General features: G+C 40.3%; 1 protein-coding gene across 23 annotated transcripts in view; it reads left to right on the top strand.

Annotated features, from left to right (window-relative positions):
• The window catches only part of SRGAP1 (SLIT-ROBO Rho GTPase activating protein 1), a 291,940-nt gene that overhangs the window by 95,670 nt on the left and 183,515 nt on the right, over window positions 1–12,755 (top strand). The gene's annotated exons all lie outside the window — the stretch shown is intronic.

Below are 12,755 nucleotides of genomic sequence, written 5' to 3'. Positions count from 1 at the left end.
AGGAGAACAATAGCATGGGAAAAACTAGAGATCTCTTCAAGAAAATTAAAGATACCAAGGGAACATTTCATGCAAAGATGAGGATAATAAAGGACAGAAATGGTATGGACCTAGCAGAAGCAGAAGATATTAAGAAGAGATGGCAAGAATACACAGAAGAACTATACAAAAAAGACCTTCACGACCCAGATAACTACGATGGTGTGATCCCTCACCTAGAGCCAGACATCCTGGAATACGAAGTCAAGTGGGCCTTAGGAAACATCCTACGAACAAAGCTAGTGGAGGTGATGAAATTCCAGTTGAGCTATTTCAAATCCTAAAAGCTGATGCTGTGAAAGTGCTGTACTCAATATGCCAGCAAATTTAGAAATCTCAGCAGTGGTCACAAGACTTGAAAGGTCAGTTTTGATTCCAATCCCAAAGAAAGGCAATGCCAAAGAATGTTCAAACTACTGCACAATTGCACTCATCTCACACGCTAGCAAAGTAATGCTCAAAATTCTCGAAGCCAGGCTTCAACAGTACATGAACTGTGAACTTCCATATGTTCAAGCTGGGTTTAGAAAAGAGGAACCAGAGATCAAATTTCCAGCATCCACTGGATCATTGAAAAAGCAAGAGAGTTGCAGAGAAACATCTACTTCTGCTTTATTAATTACGCCAAAGCCTTTGACTGTGTGGATCACAACAAACTGTGAAAAATTCTTCAAGAGATGGGAATACCAGACCACTTGACCTGCCTCTTGAGAAATCCGTATGCAGGTCAAGAAGCAACAGTTAGAACTGGACATGGAACAACAGACTGGTCCCAAATCAGGAAAGGAGTACATTAAGGCTGTATATTGTCACCCTACTTATTTGATTTATATGCAGAGTACATCATGCGAAATGCCAGGCTGGATGAAGCACAAGCTCGAATCAAGATTGCCAGAAGAAATATCAATAACCTCAGATAAGCACATGATACCACCCTTATGGCAGAAAGCGAAGAAGAACTAAAGAGCCTCTTGATTGAAAGAGGAGAGTGAAAAAGTTGGCTTAAAACTCAACATTCAGAAAACTAAGATCATGGCATTCGGTCCCATCACTTCATGGCAAATAGATGGGGAAACAGTGGAAACAGTGGCTGACTTTATTTTTCTGGGCTCCAAAGTCACTGCAGATGTTGACTGCAGCCATGAAATTAAAAGGTGCAAGTAGAGACATTACTTTGCCAACAAAAGTCCATCTAGTGAAAGCTATGGTTTTTCTAGTAGTCATGTATGGATGTGAGAGTTGGACTGTAAAGAAAGCTGAACGCTGAAGAATTGATGCTTCTGATCTGTGGTGTTGGAGAAGACTCTTGAGAGTACTTGGACTGCAAGGAGATCCAACCAGTCCATCCTAAAGGAAATCAGTCCCGAATATTCATTGGCAGGACTGATGCTGAAGCTGAAACTCCATTACTTTGGCCACCTGATGCGAAAAACTGGCTCATTTGAAAAGACCCTGATGCTGGGAAAGATTGAAGGCAGGAAGAGAAGGGGCCAACAGACAGTGAGAGGGTTGGATGGCATTACTGGCTCGACAGACATGAGTTTGAGTAAGCTTCGGGAGTTGGTGATGGAGAGGGAAGCCTGGTGTGCTGTAATCCATGGGATCGCCAAGAGTCAAATATGACTGAGCGACTGAACTGAACCTCTGTATCAAGCAACCGTGGTTCATGCAGTACTGTAGTATTTACTACTGGAAAAAAAAAATCTGTGTAGAGGTACACCCTCAAAGTGCAAGCCAATGTTGTTCAGGGGTCACTACTTAAGGGGGCATTTTTTTCTGTTCATTGCTTCAGATTTCCGGCCAGGTGCTATAGTTGTTTTTCATTCCTAATTAGGCCATGGTGATTTTGCCAGTGAGGCTGTACTGGGGTGGGTCTTCAGAATACCTTTTCCCACTTTGTAGTGAGTGTCATAGTTACTCCCTAACTGCTTGAGCAAACATCTTAATGAACCATCATTACCATCACTGAAAGCTTGCCGCTGAGCATTGTTAGTGTACTTTGCTTGTGGGCTTGCCTTCTCCTGTAAGCCTGTCCTCTCTCCCCTCCTCTGTACTGCTCCACACTGCCTTCCATCTGTTCTTTCTCGTAGTGCCACCTCCCAGCATGCACTCTTTCCATTGTTCACCCGTTTGTTTTGTTTTTAGCACAATGCCTGACACGTAAAAGTGCTCATTAGATAGCTGGACAGATAGATTTGTTTTTTAATGAATGAATACGTCCAAAAATTATTTTAGCAAGCTTCCAGTAAAAACATTAAAATAAGAAAAAAAGAAAAGGAGCCCTGCAAAGTAACTGGGAGATTATAGGTACCAGGAAATCTAGACTAAATCTAGTTACTGCAAATGAGTCCCAGATTTTTTAACTCTGTGCTTCTTGAATGTTTCAGAAAGGGAGGCACAGTGAATTGATCATCCCTCAGATGAGGCACAGTGAATTGATCATCCCTCATCTGGTGGAAGGAAGCATTCCAGTGGTCCAGGAGAAGCAATTTTTTTTTTCCTGAAAACTGGTTTTTGTATATATGGTTGTCCCTTCCCTTCAACAAAGTAATTGACAGTGTCATAGTAATTTACAATAAGCTGCAGAAGTTTTTTTCTTGGTTTAAAAAAAATGAATTGAGCATGGACTATGTGCAAGGTTCAGTGCTGGAACTAATCATACAAAGGTGAATAAGAAATACATGGTCTCTGCCATCAAAGAAAAGTCTTTTATCGTATTCTACAGAGTGAGTTAATAGTAATAATAATTAGCATTCATTGAACTGTGAGCTATGTGCCAGGAGCATGAGTGTATATATGTATTAGCATGTTAGTTCTTATCCGATTCATACTATTTCTCCATTTCACAGTGGAAGAAACTGAGGCAAAGGGAAATAATTAAATAATTTCCCCAAGACTCTATAGCCTGTAAGTAATAAGAGCCAGGGTTTAAACCCATGTAAGACTGACTGGCTCCTGAGCCCACACTTTTAGCAGCTATTCTATAGTGCCTCTCGGGGTATAAGAAAGAGAAGAGGAACAGATTTGTGGGGACTGGAGGTAGGTGGAGATGATTGGTTTGGAATATGTTGCATCTGTGTTGCCTGACAATATAAAAAATATAGATGCCTGTGGGGTTTACAGAGAGATCTAGGCCAACACTTAAGCAATTTTTTTTTAAGTGCTAGGAGCACATGGTTGGTATAAGAATCCATAAGGAGAAAGTCTATGAAATGTATGAGATGAATACATTTAAAAAATCTACTTTCAAAACCAAAGTTCCAGAATGTATATTAAACTATAGTTCTGTAAAGATATCACCACTGGAAGTTCATAGTGTATAGGTGAAGATCTGTAACCCTCTGGCAGTTGGATGTTGGTATACATATTAGGTGTCAGAATTGAGCTCAGCTAATTTGGGGCTTCCTAGGTGGCACTAGTGGTAAAGAATCTGCTTGCCAGTGCGAGAGACGCAGGAGAGGCAGGTTCGATCCCTGGGTCGGGAAGATCCCCTGGAGAAGAAAGTGGCAACCCACTCCAGTATTATTACTTGGGAAATCCCATGGACATAGGAGGCTGACGGGCTACAGTCCACGAAGCACACAGAGTCAGACATGGCTGAGCACACACATGCGTAAAGGAAGATATGAGTGGTAATAACCATTTTTCTCATTTTATAATCGTCAGTGATGTGTTGGGGGCACACATCACCTTGGGTCCCCCAACTCTTTCCAGGAAGGTGCTATTATTCCCGTTTTACAGTTGAGGAAACCGAGTCTCAGAAAATGAAGTGATGTGCCAAGACTGCCAAGTAGGAAGTGGCAGAGTTGGGGTTTAAAGCCAGAGCCTTGTGTTTTCTGCTCTGGGCTTCTGCCCCTCCAGCACAGAGTCCCAGGAGCAGCAGTGGGTGTGGAAGCTCTGCTGGGGAAACAAGTGTGGCTCTTCTCACAAACATACAACCAGACAAGCAGCTGAAGACTCTGGTTGCCTTTAGGAGTACCTGGAAGGAATAACCCATCTGGAAAGAGCCTGAGGACCAGTGTTAGCAGCATCCCGTGATACTCATGAAAGAACCCTTGAACAGCCGTAGTTGTAGAGCAGGGCAGGAGCCCACGTGCTTGCTGGGCAAGCGACAACAACAAAGTCCCCGCCGCTCCTTCACCTGTCCTCCGGCTGCTCTCCTCCTACCCAGGCCGTGAGCGCTGTTTCCTAGGCAGGCTGCCTCTACCCTTCCCTGATTCTGCAGTGACGTGGGTGGACCACTGCTCCACTTCCCAGCTTCTCAGGCAGAAAGGATGACTTCCTGGCAGAGCCCTCAGGAAGTGCCCCCCCGCCCCAGCCCCAGGAAACAAGAGAAATGGAGCTCTTCCTATTCCCCTGTGTTGACATCCTCTTTCCGACCACCCCTTCCCCTCAAGACAGACAGCAGAAATTTGGATTCAGCACATTTACTTTAACTCTTTATTGCCATGACTATTAATTGGGGATTCTTCTTGGAGGCCACAGGCTTCTCTCTCTTCCAGCTTCCTCGCTTATTATCTTGGTATTCAGTGTGTGTGTGTGCACGCGCTCAGTTGCTCAGTCATGTTTGGTTCTTTGCAGCCTCATGGACTGTAGCCCGTCAGGCTCCTCTGTCTGTGGGATTCTCCAGGCAAGAATACTGGAGTGGATTGCCGTTTCCTCCTCTAGGGGATCTTCCCGACCCAGGGTTGGAACTGGTATCTCCTTTTCCTCCTGCATTGGCAGGAGGATTCTTTACCACTAGCACCACCTGGGAAGCCCTCTGGTGTTCAGCTAAGTTCCTAATAGCCGTCTTCTCCCCAGGACTCTTCCTGCCCCACATCTCCGCTGACTCAGTATATGGACCCACCATCTGCAAAGTGTTGTTGCCCTCGTCATGACTCGAGGCATGTCTGATTGTTGAAGAGCACTGTCACTGTGCTACATGCGTGTCCTGTTTTGTGCATTTTGTTTTTATCATCTGTCAATGATAATAAGGATCGTTCATATTCTCTGTTGAAAAGGGTGCTTTCTGGGATGCTTTTCCTTTTCTCTGACCAACTTAAAAAAATTCTTTCACACTCGCCCATATATCAGCTGTTCCTTTCATGCCACTTTGGGGAGCTGTCCGAGGTGTGGCTCCCTGGGAAACAGGCAGAGATTTGTGTGCAGGTAGTTTATTGGGTGGTGCTTTGGGAATCGGCATGAAATGATCCTACAAGGAAATCAGGAGCTGGGATGGCTGTCGGGAAGGATGGCCTTTTGGGCAGGGTGGCTCCCTGTAGCCAAGGACAGTGGACAGTGACTGGGGAGGGACTCAGCTGTGAGCATCCACAGCCAGCACTCCTCGCAATGGAACTAGCATTGTCACCATCCTAATTTTGGCCTTAACTACTTCTCTTGGGATTCGTGAATTGACTTCTCCCTCTACCACTTTCTTTTTAAAAAAATTTTTTTTGCAGTTTTATTCAGATATAATTGACCTACATTAAGCTACACATATTTAAAATGTACAGTTTTAGTTCTGACATATGCACACACCTAAGAAACCATTAAGAGAGGGAACATTTCCATCACTACCAGCCCTAAATTTTATCATGCCCCTTTGTTTTGTTTTGTTTATATTTATTTATTTGGCTCTGCTGGATCTTAGTTGCAGCAGGCAGGGTCTTTAGTTGCAGCACATAGGATCTAATTCCCTGACCAGGGATCAAACTCGGGCCCCCTGCATTGGGAGCACAGAGTCTTAGCCACTGGACCGCCAAGGAAGTCCCTGTCCTGCCCCTTTGTAATTCTCCCTTTGGTCTCTCTCGTGGTTCTACTAACTCTAAGCAACCACTGGTCTGCTTTTGTCACTAGGTTTCTGTTCTATAGTTTTACATAAATAGAATCATGTAGGGCTTTTTATTATTACTTTTTTGAGAAAGACTCTGGGTTCTTTCACTTGGCATAATTATTTTGAGATTCATTCATGTTGTTTTATCTATCAAGTTTTTTTATTGTTGAGTAAGATTCCATTGCGTAGATACACCACAAGTTGTTTTTCTGTTGACCAAGTTGGGTGTGTGTGTGTGTGTGAGTTATTCATTCAGTCATGTCCACCTCTTTGCGAACCTATGGACTGTAGCCTGCCAGGCTCCTCTGTCCATAGGATTCTCCAGGCAAGAATACTGGAGTGGGTAGCCATTTCCTTCTCCAGGGGATCTTCCCGACCCAGGGGTCAAACTGGGTCTCCTGCATTGCAGGCAGATTCTTTACCATCTGAGACACTAAGGAAGCCTAGTTGATAGACATTTAAATTGTTTCTTCTTTAGACTACTACTTATAAAAGTGCTGTGAACATGTATATACAAGTCATTATGTGGACATCCAGTGTCACTTGGGCACTTCAGGAGTGGAATGGCTGGATCACATGGTAGGGCTATGTTTAACTTAAAAGAAACTGCCAAACTGTTTTCCAAAGTGTTAGTACCATTTTACAATCTCACTAGCCGTAGAAGAGTTATATTTGTTCCATATCATCAACACTTAGTAGTGTGAGTCTTTTAAAAATTTACCAGTCTGGTAAGTCTGTCATGATATCTCATTGTGGTTTCAACTGTCATTTCCTTAGTCCCTAGGTCACTACATTTTTTTTCCTCTTATGTTTTCTTTTAAAAGTTATGTTTTCTAGCTTTTACACTTAGGTCTATGATGCATTTGAGTTGATTTGATTTATGGTATTAGGTAAGGGTTTAATTTTTTTAATATGTGGATACCTTTTGTTCCAGCACTGTTTGTTGAAAAAATTTTTCTCTACCTATTGAACCTTTATAAAAAGTGAATTGACTATGTATGTGTGGGTCTACTTCTGACTGTATTCTGTTTCATTGATCTTTACATCTAAATGCTGACACCACACTTCAGATTACTGTAACTGTATGTTGTCCTAAAATCAGGTAGTGTAAGTCCTTCAACTTTGGTTATTTCCTTTTTTCAAATTGTTTTGGCTATTCTAGTTCCTTTATTTTTCTCCATTAGTTTTAGAATCAGCTTATTGCAGTGGCCAGAACCTCCAGTGCAATGCTTACTGGAAACAATGAGTGCAGCAAGAGGTCCTAACCTTAAGGAATACGCTTGCAGTCTTTTTACCGCTAAATGTAGTTTAAGCTGTAAATTTTTCATAGATGCTTCATCAAGATGAAGAAGTTTTCTTTTATTCCTAGTTTGCTAAGAGTTCTTATCATTGGTTGGTTGGTTGGTTTAGTCACTAAGTTGTGTCCGACTCTTGCAACCCCATGGACTGTAGCCTGCCAGGCTCCTCTGCCCATGGGATTCTCCAGGCAAGAATACTGGAGTGGGTTGCCATTTCCTTCTCCATAATGGATTTAAATTTTGTCAATGATTTTTTTCCCCTCCATCTATTAATGATCATACGATTTTTCTACTTTATTCTGTAGACATCACCTTGGCAATATAACACATCATTTCAACTGAAGATACCACCTAATTTCTTTTGCCCTAAATCACATAATGAAATAGAATTTTTCTTACTGTAAAGCCAGGGATAAGTAACAAAATGATTAAGACCTAGCTTCCGTTTTCTCCTTTGGTTACCATTGTTATCATCTTAATTTTGATCTTAATAACATCTAATTTGGATGGATAGACTAACTTCTTAACTTTTTCCCACCTAGTCTCTCTCCGTTCCTGTCTTGATCAGAGAAAAACCTTTCTAAAGAACACCTTTGGTCATGGTGTTAGTTGTTCTCATATCAGACACCATCACTGGCTCCTTATTACCCTCAGGATAAGGTTCATCTGCTCAGTAGCAGATGCATTTCCCACAATGCATCTCTGTCTAAGGAAAGCCCATTCCCACCTTTCTCGATCCTGTCTGAATATGGTCATTTCCCATGTCTGTGTCCTTATATCGTAGAACACTTATCACACTTTTTTCCTACATCTGTTTATATTTCATGTTTTCCCCAAGATTATAGAGAGCTGAAGATACAACCTATGTTGCATTTATTTTTGTATTCCCATGGTGCCTCCCTAACATAGTGCTTGTGATGAGCACTTCACATGTGTTTATTGAATGAATAGATGAATGTAACATTGAGTTTCCACAAATACATATTTAATACTAAATAATATATCTTTAATGCAAATGGAGAATATTTTCTTACTTCCACTTTCGTAAATGTTCTTTAATTCTGTAATAGGCTTCCCTGGTAGTTCAGTGTTAAAGAATCCGCCTGCCAGTGCACAAGACGTGCGTTCAATCCCTGGGTCGGAAAGATCCCTGGAGCGGGAAATGGCAACCCACTCCAGTATTCCTGCCTGAAAATCCCATGGACAGAGGAGCCTGGTGGGCTACAGCCCGTGGGATCGTAAAGAGTCTGACATGATTTAATGACTCAACAACAACAACAATCCTATAATAGCTGGTGTGTCAATAGGTTTTTTTGTTGTTGTTGTTTTGGTTTGGGGTTTTTTGCCACTGGTTTTTAGGAAACCTAGAGTCTTGGATCAGAGGTCTTTATTTTAAAGGATATAACATATTCTAAAATGTGATGGATCCCATACGTAGAATTTTACTTAGAAGCAGTTTTTTAGTTTGCCGAGTATTCATAGTTACTGACAATTTATTTTACAATTTATTATCAGAGTAATCCAATTATTCTTTGGGGCAGGCAAAAAAAAGAAAGGAACCCAAACCACAATACACAAAAAAATTCCCTTCACTCTGATACTGATTGACCCTAATAGCTCTTGTTTTGAATTTCATAATTCTAGAAGAGTTAAACTTGAAAATGTATCTCTAAACAATGGAGCCTCTGTTTTCCATCAAAAGACAGTGATTGTGTTGAGCATTTTAACTGGTTATCAGACCTCAGGCTGCCGGTTTGAAGAGTGAACTTTGGCAATGGGAACTTGGCTCTCAACCGTGTTTTGCAGCTGGCTAGAATGTGAATAAACGTCTTATTGAAAGAGAGACATGTCTTCTCAAAGAAGGAGATGAATAAAGTCCTCAACCTACTAATGTCCTCCTTGCTCTCTGCCTGCCCTGAGCCTCTACTTACCTTTTCTGAGAGCATCTTCAAGTGTCAAAGAGGGGTGTTTTCAGATTTTCAGAAACTCAGGAAAATAGCTCTTTTGTACGATTCAACTTGAGAGATTTATTCTTTGTGAAATCCCTGCACCAAGGAGTGTGGTTTTCTTTCTGACTTCTGCTTCTTTAAGGACATGTGTGAATACCGCAAGCCTCTGTGCTTTGTGTGACTCAACTGTTTCTCTTTGACTTTTATTCGGTTCCATCTCTGGTTCCACACACAGTACACACGTCCTCGGGGGCCCGGTATCACTAGTTCAGGACATGCATGTGGTTTCTCCCGCTGCGGTTCTTTAGGGCAGTATTCTGTTAGTCTCCAGAGGTTCACACCTTTCTGTATCCCCTCACTCCCACCCCGTGCTCTCTCTCCACCCTGGGGCTCACCGTCTTAACCACAGTCTTTGAGTTTAAATGAGGTAGTGATAAAGGCTGTACAAACCTTAACGTTCCGTAGAGGGCTTTTTTTTAAACATTCTATCAATGTAGCAGAGACATTTGAGGTGTTTTGGAAACCTTGCTTAGGATTTATTCTTTCAAGCACTGAACCATTCCTTAATGTTCATTATATGGCCTCATCTCTAACATGACCCACCTGCCTGTCCTTCAGCCCCCATCCCTCCCTACTGTGTTACATGTCCCGGATCTGTTGTTTTCTTACCCTTTTCTGCCTGTTGCTGTCATGGTATTTACCCTGTTGTCTGGTGATGTCTTTTAATTAAGGGAGTTCCTAGAGGTCAGAGAGGAACCATTCACCATTCTTCTTTTATCTCAGGTATCTTATCCAAGTATCTGACACATGGTAGGTATTTAACACATGTTTGTCAGTGGACCAGTCCATACATTTAGAACTAGTTTAACTACTGACCTCACCTTATGTGCTTGGTTAATAATGTGTTCCAGCAGCCACAACAGTGAACCTTATCTGAAAAATATAATTATGTTTATTAAATTTGTATAATATTCTTATGATGAAAAATTTTGGCAGATATTTTTAAATGTTATACATCTTATTTACGAAAACTGATTAAATGTAAAAAGAAAGCTTCTTCCACCATGGCTCTTCATTTTTATCTAAATTTTAATTTATTTTTTAACCTGACTTTCAAAATGTTTGTTTATGGTATGAAGATGAACTTTTTAATATACACTTGAGTTCTGCAGGCATGCTGTATATTTTCTCATTTAAAGACTCTTATTGGGAGAAGGGAGAGGAGTCTGTGGGTTTTTTTTTTTTAACTTAGTAACTGATAAACATATGTGCCTATTTATAGGAATTTTAAAAACATTTTATCTCTTAGAGATATTCAGTAGATCCAACTTTTATTTTTCCTTTGGTAAGTTATATGTGATTTGGCCAACTTTACTACATGTAACTGGGAGTAGGAAGGGGACAGCTAGTATCCTATAGCTCTTGGATAGAATGGGCATCTTTATCATCTAGGACAAGTCACAATTTTAGGATCTATGTCCTCTTGACTTTTAACACATACTCTTTTTTTCCTCTTACACACATCGCTCGCGCACACACACACAATTCTGCTTTCTATTGTCCTTGTGAACCAAATGTTTTGAATTGGGATAAATAAATAAAATCCACACTACTGAACCTGCCTTCTGATTTCTGGATGAGAAAAAAACACATAATACATTTGGAGCATCAAATGAAGTAAGCCCCAGGTTGATCAATTTGTCTTATCTGTCTTTGGAGATAGAAATGTATTGATTAAGCCTTTACAGTTATTGGGGTATTGAGTAAAGCTAAATTGTTTAACATGGAGTAAGTGGAGAAGGAAAAGGAGATAAAGGTGCTAATATGTTAAAAAACACTTTGCATATTTATCTCATTTAATCTTTAAAACCACCTTGGCAGCAGATATTGTTTCCATTTTCCAGAAAAAAAGCCCAGACACAAAGAGGATAGGTAATTTGCCTGAAATCACGTGGTCAGTGGCAGAGGTGGGGTTCAAACCTGCATCTCCATGGGTGCAAAGCCTGATCTTCCATTACACCAGATTACCTAAGGTTTATGGTTGGCAGCTATTTATAGTGCGTTAAGACTATATCAGAAAGTACACAGAAAGGATGCCTTAATCAGTTAGTGATGTGTGCCCCAGGGCTTTAGAAGACTGAGGCGGATTTGACATTAAATGTTATCTCTTTAAACTTACAGTCTCTCTGTCTTTGAAAAAGAGAAGATGCTTTATCACTTTGTAAAGATTGATTTGGTTTATACTCTTCCACATGAAGTTAAAGAGAACTTATCCCTCTAAGAATTTCATCCTTACAGCTACCATCCCAGCATTTATTTAAAATAACATGAACTTAGCTTTCCAGCAGTGGTGCTGCTGTTAACTGCATGAATACATTTGGGGACTTTTTCACTGGTTTCCTTCTGAGCCCTAAGCAATGTCAATGACCATTCTTTCCCATAAATGAATATGGGAGAAATTCTGTTTTCTTCATTGTCAACCATTTTTGTTATATAAGCCATTTCACTAATTCTTTTCAGTATATTACAAACATGTCCTCTTGCTAGCACAGACCATGATATGTATCATGTCTGAGTGATCTATAAAATTTTGCAAAAAATTTTTTCCTGTATTATTTTGTTGATCAAGGTGTGCTTTGAGAGTAGCTCCAAATTATATGTTTTCCCTGCCTCTGCCTCGGAAAAAAGGAGGTAGTGCTATGTATTTCTATTAGGAAGAAGTCTTAGCAGGTCAACATATTAGTGTCACAGGAAATTTAACGTATTTGCTTGTTGTTTATTTAATTGCTTTTCCAGACCAATTGCTTTTCTTGGACCAGCAATTTTTTTGAGTTATTTTCTCTTTTTGCTTTATTTTGATGGAATTTGCCCCTATCTTTCTTATTAAAAAGAGAAAAACAATATTCATTGTTAGTAGAGACAATTTGTTGTCATGGAAAGATTTTTCAAACTACACAGATGTAGGCTCGAACCCCAGCTCTGCTGCTTTCTAGTTTGTGGGGACCTGAAGCAAGTCACTTACCCTCTTGGATCCTTGGGGTTTTTTAAACTCTAAAATGAGCATAGGAATTACCTTCAAGGCTGTTTAAAAGAGTAAATGAAAAAAAAAAAAGAATAAGTGAGGTGACCTATGCCCAAATATCCAGAGTATTAGTACTTTTTCCTCCTTCCCTTTCACCTTCTTTCTAAATATTTGATTCCTATGTACAGCTGTTTGTAAGGCTTAATAAATACCTACTAAATTGGACAAGTTAAAATATAACTTTGAGAAACACCACTGAAATATAAAATCGGATGGTAGAAAAGGAGACAATCCCACTTTTTGTTTTTCTTTTTTTTTTTAAATTTTTTTAAAGAGGTACCTGAAACTGAGTTCTCTTTGTAAAATAATGAACTGCTTATGGACATTTCAGTTTGGGACAAGGAAAAACAAAAAAGTAAAACAAACTGAGAATAGTAGCAAATTCACATTTTCTTTTGGTAACTGTTAGTTTGCTTGAACCTATTTATTTAAAATCACTTGAAAATGTACAGGTCTGATTACAAATCACTGCCCTAAAAGAACTTTGTGTTCTCCATCTAAAGAAATCAGAGGCCTAGCCAAGATAGTGGGCCTCTTTAAAAAGACCCCATCCAAACGGGAACATGTACTTC

The sequence above is a fragment of the Giraffa tippelskirchi genome, chromosome 4 (assembly GCF_054371585.1).
Source record: "Giraffa tippelskirchi isolate mGirTip1 chromosome 4, T2T-mGirTip1v1.2.pri, whole genome shotgun sequence".
NCBI lineage: Eukaryota > Metazoa > Chordata > Mammalia > Artiodactyla > Giraffidae > Giraffa > Giraffa tippelskirchi.
This window is presented reverse-complemented; position numbering and strand designations above follow the sequence as displayed.